Source organism: Adiantum capillus-veneris, chromosome 22 (genome assembly GCF_014529385.1).
Source record: "Adiantum capillus-veneris isolate H3 chromosome 22, ASM1452938v2, whole genome shotgun sequence".
NCBI classification, from domain to species: Eukaryota; Viridiplantae; Streptophyta; class Polypodiopsida; order Polypodiales; family Pteridaceae; genus Adiantum; species Adiantum capillus-veneris.
In genome coordinates, this window is record NC_140952.1 from 52,653,675 (window position 1) to 52,665,397 (window position 11,723).

The following is an 11,723-nucleotide window of genomic DNA, read 5'->3' on the forward strand; positions in this document are numbered from 1 at the left end:
CGCCACCTGCGAGCGGACAACTTTGATAAAACCCCTATATACGACTCATATTAGGGAATTTGACACCCCTTTCTACGCTTATACGACAATAACTAAAGGAAACTATCATACCCCTATCTTACATATAAAATCTAGGTCTCACATGATCTAACTGAGTAAAACTAGTCAAAGAGTGTGTAGCATAGTGATTGGCAACGTACTAAGGAACCACCTCTATTGAACTCGATGTACCCTCAATGTGTCCTAGTTTGAATTTCAAACTATGTGCCTGATTACCCTGCACTCTAGCTACTCGTCCACTTCTGACCCATCCAAAGCAGGTGTAAAATCAACCCTTGAGGACCTGCTCTTAATCAACCCTTATCTATGACCGACTTGATGAAAAATTTGATGTGTGACATGATTAAAAATTTCCTCAAAATTCATCCAAGTTCTAGTGCACATTGGTGACCAATCGTTACAAGTAATCAACCCGGGGACTTCCCCCCCCCCCCCCCCCCCCCCAATAAATATGATACCCCCCCTCTCATATTTTTAAGCTTGGGAGATAAATTAATGGGGGTCTGCCCCTAACTTATACGCTTATGTACTTGTAAAAAAACCCCCGTCCCCTGCACTTACGTGGTGCGGTAAGTTTTCCATGGTGAATCCCCCGAGGGTTAGGGGCGATTGACGTAGGTAGGGCTAGGGAGATTGGGTAGGGGCGACGGAAGATAGAGAGGGGCGAGTAAAACTAGGTAGGGGTGAGTGCAGTAGTAGGTAGGGTGAGAGGCAGTAGGTAGGGGGAGGGGTAGTGGTTAGGGGTGATGGTTAGTAGGTAGGGGAGAGGCAGTAGGTAGGGGCGAGGGGTAGTAGATAGGAGCGAGAGGTAGTAGGTAGAGGCGAGGAGTAGTGGTTAGGGGCGAGGCCAGTAGGTAGGTAGGGGCAAGGGGTAGTGGTTAGGGGTGAGGGAGGGGGGAGAGGGGCAAGGGCTAGTAGGTAGCGGCAAGGGGCTAGTGGTTCGGGACAAGGGAGGGGAGAGAGGGGCGAGGGGCTAGTGGTTTGGGACGAGGGAGGGGAGAGAGGGGCGAGGGGCTAGTGGTTAGGGTCAAGTGCCTGAAATTACAAGGAGGGATCAGAGTCTAAACAACAATGCAGAAGGCCAGAGAGGGCAACATGTAGAAATTTAAGATGTTTAACTTGATGTTGTTTGAGGCTAAGTGTTTGCACATTCATTTGTTAGCTCCACATTGAAGACATTGTACTCACCTAGAGGTAGGAAAAGCGAGGGTTAGTGGTTAGTTCAAGGTGTAGAATGAACCTGTATGGCAAGGAATGATTCCTAAGAGAGGGAAAACTTAGTTAATCAATGGGAATCTTAAGTGCTACACAGATAGAGGAGAGAGAGAGTGGGTTTAAATTTTGGGAGAGAGCAATGGTAATAGAGTGACCCAAAGGCCACTTAGAAAACATTGGAAGAAAAAGAAGAAGGAACTCAGTGCTACTGGAAAGAGAATTATTGCGTAGAGATGTTTCCTAATGACCTAAAGTGTGTTACGTTAGAGAGACCCCATTATGAGCTTCAAAAGTGCGAAGATGAATGATACAAAGCAATACCATAAGATAGTCCAATCTCATGGAAAGAATGAGCTGATTACAAGAAGTTTAGGACAAAATAAGTACCTCGGTTACACAGTGGGAGAGAAAGTATACCGAAGGAAAGTAGGAAATGTGGGACCACTTACAGGCAGAGCAGAGACTGATAGTGTGCAAGGACATGATCATAACATAGGCTCTAGTGGGAGGGCAAGTGAAAGAAGAGAGAAAGGAGATTCAGGAAACAGCTACAGATGGCTTACTCAAAGGGATAGTAGCATTTGATTCAAGAGCCACTTACTAGAGACAAGGGGACACCTTCCAAAGTTACTAATTGGATTGCCCCTTCTGGAAGAATTTCTTGTACCATGAATGGTCCTTGCCAAGCAGGGACCAACTTCTTTGCTTTTTTTGATATCGAGCTTGATAAAGTAGCACTAGTGAGCCTTGCATAATTTTTGGCTTTTGGAGATGGCGATCATGCCACGCCTTTGTAGCAAGCTACAGTGTCACTTTCACAGGACAATTAGTATAGTTTGGACTCTATAGTTGGTCTTTTGGTTGGTCGGTTCACACTGGATGGACTCGCTGGGTAGTGATACGTGTCAGGGATACGGTGGTCTAGCGGACATTGTGGCCAGGTCACCACCACCACTCAGTGGAGATAGACTTAGATGCTGCCATTTATGAGCCGTTGGTGGATCTTTATAGTTGTATATATGAGTGGTAGTGGTTTGGTCATCATTATCTTGACGTAGTAGTTTAGAGTGAGTGTATACACAGAGCATGTCTCCACCATCCCTGCACATCTGAGTCTTGACACCCAATTGTACCTGAGAGTCATGGGCTGGAGCTAAGTGTGCTGCCACGCCAGAGTCTGTATCATTTCTTTGAGATAGTCGAGTCATTTGTTGTGGTCAATTGTTGCTGTTGTGTCTCTGTGAGCTCAGTTGTTGTCTATTGTTTCTTGTTTTTAGTCTGTTTTGAGTAATATTGTCATGTACGTTTCACTGAGGAGCACCCATTGTAGAGAGCACGACACACTATTTGCGCTATAGGTGCTCTCATTTTGGCGATCACGATGGGACCTCAACTGAAATCTCACTCTGTGAGGTACAAATCTTGAAGCTAGTTGGGTCTATCTAGCTTCGCCTACCTTGCCTTGCACTGTTCTCCTCTCGACTGGTCCAACTGGTCTAGTCCTCCCTGCACGTAGTCATTTCTAGCCCTGGTCCAACCAGTCCTCGTCCTTGGTCTAATCCTCCTTGACCCTGATCTAGTCCTCCTCATCCCTGGTCCAGCCTGGTCTAGTCACTTGCCTCGTCTAGTAGAGTCTAGACCAGTCTTCAGCAAGTTGAAGGTTTTCTTGCCCAAAGCTTGGTTGGATTGGTGGTCACTGCATGACACATACAAGGCGGTCACTCGAGCATCAAAGCGCACTACTGAGCCCTTTGAAGTACTATAACAGAAGACGACCTTTGGTACCTAGTAGAAGTCCATCAACCTCATCACCCATACCTCCACATACATCACCCATTCCTTCGTCCGGTTCCACATCTTCCAGATCACCTTCTCCAGTAAAGCTCTCTCCTATTCTGCTACAAAAGGCTATTGAGAAACAGGCTCAACAAGGGGCCATGGAGGCTTTGGTAAGTGTTTTGGCCAAGGTGAACATCAAGTTACCTACCTTCAAAGGACTCTCTTCAAAAGATGCTGATGACCATGCAAGGAGGTTTGTATCTCTCTGTAGGGTCGCGGTCTTAATAGAGAGGATGCTTATTTGGTACTATTTCCATCTACCTTGGATGGCTTAGCAGACAAATGGTACATCCAGTTTGTAGAGAACCATTTTGCAACTTGGGCAGTGTTAAGGCAGCAGTTCTGTGCAGCCTTCAGGCCAGGTGACTATCAGGAGAAGGTTTTGGATGAGTTGGCCAACATGATGCTCTAGCCAGAGGAGTCCACTCTGGAGGAGTTCATCGCAGTTGCTACTAGGATAGAGGGGTCTAGGAAGCTATTCACCAACCCCCCTCACATAGAGACTCCCTTTGCATTTTTGGAAAGTCCTGCTGATCCATTGACTTCTTTGCGTAGAGAACTTGAAGCCCTAAAACTACAACGCACTCTCCAAGAAGAGAAATCAATTTCTCTGAGACAAGAGAAACCACCACATCTTGAGGCTTTGGATCAAATCAAGAGAGAGCTAGAAGAGCTTCGGTCTCACCAGGAGACTAAAGTTATGGTATGATGCAGCTCTTATCGCTCCCAAGGACATCCTCCACAGGAATGTCCCCTTCGGGCTTATTGCCACTTCTATGAAAAATCTAGGCACGAAGACAAGGATTGCTACTATATCAAGGGATTGCGGCAAATACAACAAAGTCTAGGTCCTTCTCTCCAACAAGGGCTAGCACCTGCATCCAACATGGTCTCACCCTATGGCCATCAAAACCCGTTGCCACCTCTGTTGACAACACCTCCTATGCAGCAAGGTATGCACAACAACTTTGCATCTCCCAATTTTATCATGCTAGTACTCCTTCAGTTCCCCAAAGCTTCTACACGTCAGCATTCGGTCCCATGCAGCAAGGGCAGAGACCACCTCGTCCCTCCAATAGGCCAATTTTGTGCTACAGGTGCGGAGAGTATGGACATTATCAGAGCAAATGTCCGTTGCCAGAAGGGTCGCCTCCTTGTCGACACTGTCCTGAAGCTAAGGATCACTATAGTAAGGACTGCCCAAAACAATGAGCATCCACATCTGCAACAAGCACAAACCAAAACAAACAGGAGTTTACATTCCCAAAGTTTAACCTCATCACAGTAAGCACCATTCCACAGGCCCCGCCTTCCACTCTTGTAGTTGCCTCTTGAGATGGGATGAAGCAAGTGGAAGAGCGGCTAGTGTGCTCACACAAGCACATAGAGCTGCTCTTGGCCTCAGCCTCCCTGGTCCAGTTTTTCCATCTCTTGTCACACAAATGAGTCAAACTCCCTTAGTAGCTGACAAACCAGTAAGTAGTGTCAAGAGCCAACCTACCTCGCTTCTATCAGATGTTGATGGTGCTTTCATGGAAGCAGTAGAGGACTTGAAAAAGCTTAAGATACTAGAGCAAGATCTAATCAAAGGAGTGAATCCTGCAGCAAAGTCTATCTTTTAAAAAAAAAAAACAAGTGTCACTATACGACATGCTTTGACTTGATGCAAATTTTAGAAGTGACACCCTTTCCATCATCGAGTCTCTATACCCTGTTGTGCAGGGCCTAGTGGCGGGCACCTACCTATGCAGCCCTTGGAGTCCTACATGATTTCATATCCATTTGCTCCCCTCACCGACTACAAAATTCCTCGTCTCATTGTGTATATTCTTGGGAATCAATTCTCAGGCGTCATAGTGGATGGTGGATCTGGGATCAATGTGATGCTAGAATTTACTATGTTGTCCTTAGGTCTGCAGCCTATCCGCCCTACTCCATTCACTGTTACATGGCAGACCATAGGACAGTCTACCCTATGGGCATAGTAGAGAAGGTGCCTCTGATGGTACAAGACTTCACATTTAGCTTGGATTTTGTGGTGGTCAGTCGTCCTCAGGTGGAGGGAGGATTTCCTTTGCTGATTGGTAGACCATGGTTGCGGCATACTAAGGGACTTCATGATTGGGGAAACGACGCCATGTGGATACATACTCCTGGATCCCCCATGCAACCAATTCCGCTTGACGGAGGTATGGATTTAGTGGTTCATCACAGCTCATTGTCAGTATAGTCCAACCTCGACCTTGAGCAGCCCATCCCACCTGACGGGTCTGACGAAGACCTGCTGCAGTGGTTGGAAGCTACCACCTTGATGCCATGATATGCGGTCTCTATTCAAAACTCACCTGTGCTGGTAACACTCTCTCTCCCAGCTCCCCAGGAGGACACCAATGTCCCAAGTCCTACAGCAAACAGTGTACCAGTCGAAGAAGTAAGTGTGTTAGTCTCTGATTATCATGATTCAAATGTTCCTCTGATAAAAGCCGTTGGCCTCAGAGAACCTATAACACATCACCGAAGGGGGACGAAATCTCCTCTGCATAAACTCGTCAATGATTCCCCCCTTCCTCTAACATCTCTCAGGTCGGACGCCCCACCCCCTCAAAAGCACTTTGTTATGTCTGTGTCTGAAGATTTTCCCTTCGAGGAGCTTCCACCAGGATGGTCACAAGAAGAGTATGCGGAGTTTCCAATCGATCAAACACCAGCACATGATGTCTTGAAGCTCCAAGAGGCAGCTCACTTCTCAACTTTTGAAGTACCCTCCACAGTTACACCTCCTGACCCGATCAAAAAAGTCAACCTAGGTGACCCTGACAACCCTCAGCACGTCCTCTTAGCAGCTTGGTTATGGGAGCATCCCACATTACTTGATCAGGTAGTTGATGTAGCAAGGCATATATTGTACAGTTTTATGGATGGGTTCAGTGGATACAATTAGTTGGGCATCCATCCAAGTGATCAGCTTAAAAAGGCCTTTGTGACTCCCTGGGGTATTTTTATCTACACTAGGATGTCGTTTGGGTTGAAAAACGCTCCACCTTTCTTCAATCGAGCAGTATATCTTATATTATGTCCTTTACTTACGGGTCATCTTTGCATCTTCATGGATGATTTTTTGACCTTCTTAGGTGCCCAATGTTCAACCCCAGTGGAAAATCTAGAGGAGGACCTCGCTCAGCTCTATGCTGTCTTCCTTAGGTGTAGAGAAGCATGACTAAAACTCAATCCTAACAAATGTCACTTTTGGTCACTGAGGCCACACTTCTAGGCCATGTGGTGTCTGCCAAAGGTTTAGCACCTGACCCAAAGAATATCATGGCAATCTTGAAGTTACCACCTCGCATCAACCCGAAAGGTGTTCAGAGCTTTTAGGCCACACAGGCTATCATCGCAGGTTCACACGAATGTATGCACAGGTGGCTCAACCATTGACCTGACTCACTAGTGCTACAATACCCTTTAAATGGTCAAAACCTTAGGCTGAAGCATTTGAATACCTCAAAAAGTGCCTCACTGAAGCACCTATTTGAGTGGCTCCAGATTGGTCTCTCCCTTTTCATGTGCATAATGATGCCAGTCAACTTGCTGTGGGGGCTGTGCTGACTCAGCCTAGTAAGGACTACAACCTGGATCGCCCTGTTCACTATGCAAGTCGCATGCTCACCAAAGAAGAGCGCAACTACATCACCACAAAGAGGGAAGGTTTGGCTATGGTGTATTCTTTACAAAAGTTTTGTCATTACTTGTTAGGGGTTCACTTCACTATCATCATAGATCATCATCCACTACGCTATTTTTTGAATAAACCCCAAGCTGCAGGAAGAGTCTGGAGGTGGCTACTGATATTATAGGAGTTCGACTTCGAAGTAGTTCTTAGTCCAAGCAAGCGGCACACAGGTGAGCCCGATACTGGGGTTGATGATGACCTTCCTGATAGTCATCTTTTTAAGGTCGACACAACCCCAAAATGGTATGGAGATGTGTTACATCTGCTCTCTATAAGACTATATCTTGAGAATGCTTCTCCCTTGCAAAAAAGAAGACTCTTGCTGAAGTCTATACCTTTCTCTTTGATTGGCGGATAGCTCTACAAATCTGGGCTAGATGGTGTGCTGCGTAGGTGCGTCTTTCCTCATGAAGTAGACCACATTCTGGAGGATTCACACAATGGTCCTACGGGTGGCCACTACCCTGGTCACATCACAACACAAAAAATCTTACAGACAGGCTTATGGTGGCCCTATATATTTAGATATGCTATTCCTCATGTCAAGATTTGTGATGTCTGCCAGCGATGTGCGCCCAAGCCTAGCAAGCAATCAAATTTCCCTCTGCAGGTATCAATGGCTTGGTTGCCCTTTGAGCGATGGGGCTTGGACTTTGTTGGTCTAGTTACTCCATCTGCTCAACGAGGCAATCGTAAGTATCTCCTGGTAGCAATGGATTATGCAAAAAATGGGCCAAACTAGTGGCTACCATCGACTGTACAGCCACCACTGTCGCAAAATTTTTGTAGGTTTGGGTGTCCTCTAGAAGTCACCAGTGATCAAGGTAGTCATTTTTTCAACAACGTGATCTCCACACTCCTCACAAATTACAAGATTTTTCATCGCAAGTCTTGCTCTTACTATCCTAGAGCAAATGGGCAGGTTGAAAGCACTAACAAAAAGCTAATCATGCTTCTCAAGAAAGCTTGTCACCTGCATCCAACATCTTGGGCTCAGGCTATCCTCGGCACAATTTGGGCTTATCGCACCTCCTTCAAGGCAACCACTAACTACACCCCATTCAAGCTAGATTTTAGCCTAGAAGCAATTGCACCATATGAGTTCAACTTAGGTTCAACAAGAGTGGGAAGTGTTCGTGTCACAGCGGGGATTGATTCAGCAAACCTCTCTCGTCTCTCAATGTTAGAAGAAAGCAGGAGGTTAGCTTCACATGCTCTCCAAGCCGAGCAACTTTGTCGCAAAGCATGGCATGATCACCATCTCCAAAAGCCAAAAATAACACAGGGTTCCTTGGTGCTACTCTATCAAGCTAAGTATCTGAAGAAAGCTAAGAAGTTGGTCCCAACCTGACAAGGTCCATTCTTGGTACAAGAGATTTTGCTACAGGGGGATGTCCAGTTGGTCACTCTAGCAGGCGTTCCTTTGCCACTGGTAAATGGATCAAGAATAAAGTGCTATCACTCACTTGCCTGACTCTTTAGAATCTGGTTATGTTATAGCTCCCACCTACAACCTTATGACCGTCCCGTCCTCATTGTCCCGTCCTCAATCCTCGTCTCTCTCCATATTTCCATTTCCCCTCTTCTTAGATTTAGCTTATGTCAAGTTCTCATCTCATTTGTAATCCGTGTTATTGTTAAAATTCTCCTTGTTTTACTGCATGCATCAAATTCCTTCTCATCTCATTGATATAATTCAGGTTGGATTCCAGCTACGATCCAGATTTTTCTTTTTAATTATTTAAATTCACTCATAGATTGGATAATCATCTTCCTCCTGTTTCTGTCTCTGTGTCTATCAGTATCCTTGGGTATCTCTATCTCTAGTCCTTAAAGCTTACAGCTCTCTCTCTACTGCCCTCTCTCTCTGTCATTGTGGATTTCTTCAAATTGTCTGATGTACAACTGTAATCATATAGAATATGGATTTTTCTTGGTATTGTTCCTAGCACTACTGTGGTGCATCTCTCTCTGTCTGTCCTCTATCTCTCTCACATGTGCTCACACACACTACTGTCGCTTCTCACACAAACACAATTCCAAAACAAAGCTCTTGCTCCATAATATCCTTCCTCTATGTTTCCACTCCCTCTCTGTACACTACGTCTCTAACTGTGTGGAAGTCCTGATCGACCATTAATTCTTCAGCATCTACAGTCTCTCTCTCTCTCTCTCTCTCTCTCTCTCTCTCTCTCTCTCTCTCTCTCTCTCTCTCTACCTTCGACTCTGAATTGTTGGTACTGCCGTTGTATCACAAGGCATCTTTGGAGAACAAAACCTAAAGCTGCTGCTGCAATTGCTGGCCTAAATATTCCACCACGCCAGTGCCTGCTGCCTACCTAACCACAACTTCAACAATTTCTGCTTTCATAGAAATCTTCCTTTTGTTGTTGCCGCTTTCTGCTTTCCCTTACTAAGTGGAGTGGGAGCTCAATACCGAACTCTTTTTGCTGATGAGCCTAAGAATTAAATTACTGCAGAACTTCTTGCTTTTGACTTCCTTTCCCTCTCGCCCCTACCCTAACCAACGTCCCCTTGCCCCTACCCCCTAAAATAACTCCCTCGCCCGTACCCCCTAAAATAAACCCCCTCGCCCTAACCAACCCCTCCCTTACCCTTGCCCCTAAGCGCTTCCCCTCGCCCCTACACACTTTTCCCTCGCCCCTACCCTCCCCTTACTCCCCCTCGCCCCTACCCACCCCTCTCTGACCATCGCCCCTACCCTCCCCTTACTCCCACTCGCCCCTACCCACCCCTCACTCCCCCTAGCCCCTACCCACCCCTCTTTGACCCTCGCCCCTACCCACCAACCCCCCCCACCAACCCCCCCCCCCCCCCCCCCCCCTCACCAATCCCCCTCGCCTCTACCCAACATACCCCTCGCCCCTACCCACCAACCCCCCCTTGCCCCTACCCACCAAACCCCCCTTGCCCCTCACCCCTACCCACCAACCCCCCCTCGCCCCTCACCAATCCCTCTCGCCCCTACTCAACGTACCCTACCTAGCATATTCGCCTCCCCTACCCAATCTAATTTTAACTTCATCCCTAACCAACCCTCCCTTGACCTTATATCGCCCTCCTCTTCCTGCATCTGCTCCCTGATATCGCCCTCCTCCTGCATCGGTTGCCTGACTCTTCTTCCGTGCGTAATCAAGCTTTTTCCAAGTGCAGTGCTACATCTGGAATCTTGGAGTAGAGTTCACCCTGCACAATGGCCAGAGAGCGTTACATCTATGAAGAGCACACTTGCAGCTTGCTCTTCTATACTGATTTCATTCAGGCAGTTATCTTTTTGGACAGGAACTATTCATCAATCTCGACTGACGCTTTTTAGGTTTGAAATTTTCAAGCACAACTCACGATGGCTGGTACAAGCAAACAATCTAGGAAGAAGAAAGATTTGTCTCCACAGAGGCCAATTGAAACATCCCAAAGTTCTGCAGAGAAAGAGGATGTAGATACCTCTAGCCATGGCCTCACTGATCTATCCTCCACTGATCACAGTGATGAGAATTACAAAGCGTCTGACTCGGGCTTTGCTTCTGAATCTGACTTAGAGTCTTCTAGCCAAGAGGAAGAGGAAGATGATGAACACAAAGATGCTGTGAAAAACCAAAAGAAGAGGAAAGCCATCACGCAGGTACTGAGCCATCAAATTCCTTGTCCTCCTTCTTTTAAAACTCAAACCAAATTCGCTTTGAACTTCCATCTGTAGCAACCTCATCCATCTCTTCAAGAAGTCTTATCAAAAGATCAGCTACATACGCTAGGTCTGTCAGCATTATCAGAGGCCGATCTGCTCTATGATATTCCCATGGATATGGTGCATGAGGTTCTCAAGTTTTCTCCCAAAGTCAGAGGGCACCCACTGACTGCTACACGCATTGGTCACGCTTTGGGGATGACAACCTTTCCTGTAGTAAAACCGGCTATGAGAACCTATTCACAACTTTCGAAAGATGCGACCATCGAGGCATGCAAAGAGCTACTTAGTACGAGCCATGTTGACTATGCAAGGAATAAGAAGATCTGGGCCATTTTCAAGTACTAGTTTTTGGTCCGAGCTGCTAAAGTAAGCAAAGGCATATGTGATGTCCCTACTATATTTGCGCACTGCGAAGGCCTATAATGCCTTAGCCACACCATCCCGGGTGGCTTTCATCAAATTCTATTTACCTCTTTACAGTCGCGGGCAAAAAGATTCAGAGCTCAGATGCAATCTATGCAATCTAGCTTTCAATGCTTTTAGCTGCCATGTTGGCTTGGGTCATTAACATACCAGTTTGTCCTATGGATGTAGATGTAGATATGCGCCATAAAATATCTAAGGCAAAAGAGAAATATATTGAATAGACAATGGATCTCCCTGGGAAGCCAAAGAAAAAGAGGGCAAAGGTATTGAAAGACACAGTAGAATCTTTAGTATCACTCCCAGTTTCGGAAAGCCAGCAGCTTCGAGTGAAGCAACCTGTTTGACGTTCCTCGCATACTTCCGCTACTGGTTCAATGGTAAGTTCAAGCACTGTAGATCACACTAAGAATGTCACAAATGTGGCTTCTACAGTGTGTATCCCTCTCTCTACTGTTTCTATTTTTACTCCTACCACAGTGACTAGCTCCCAAGTCCCAGTGGGAGTTTCTTCTTCTCCTATGCTTAGTCCTGTTGCAACCACTCCCACCATCTCTACTCCGACCGAGAGGCATGCTCCCAGTCCACCACCACGAGCAGTGCCACTTGCCACCCCAGTGCCACCCACTGTACCACTTGCCAACTCTCTTCACCCTAACACTGTTACAGGACCTTCCACAGTGGCGGACTCTACATCACTTTTTCGACTATTTGAGGATATATTGCAAGAGTCCAGGCGAGCTTGGA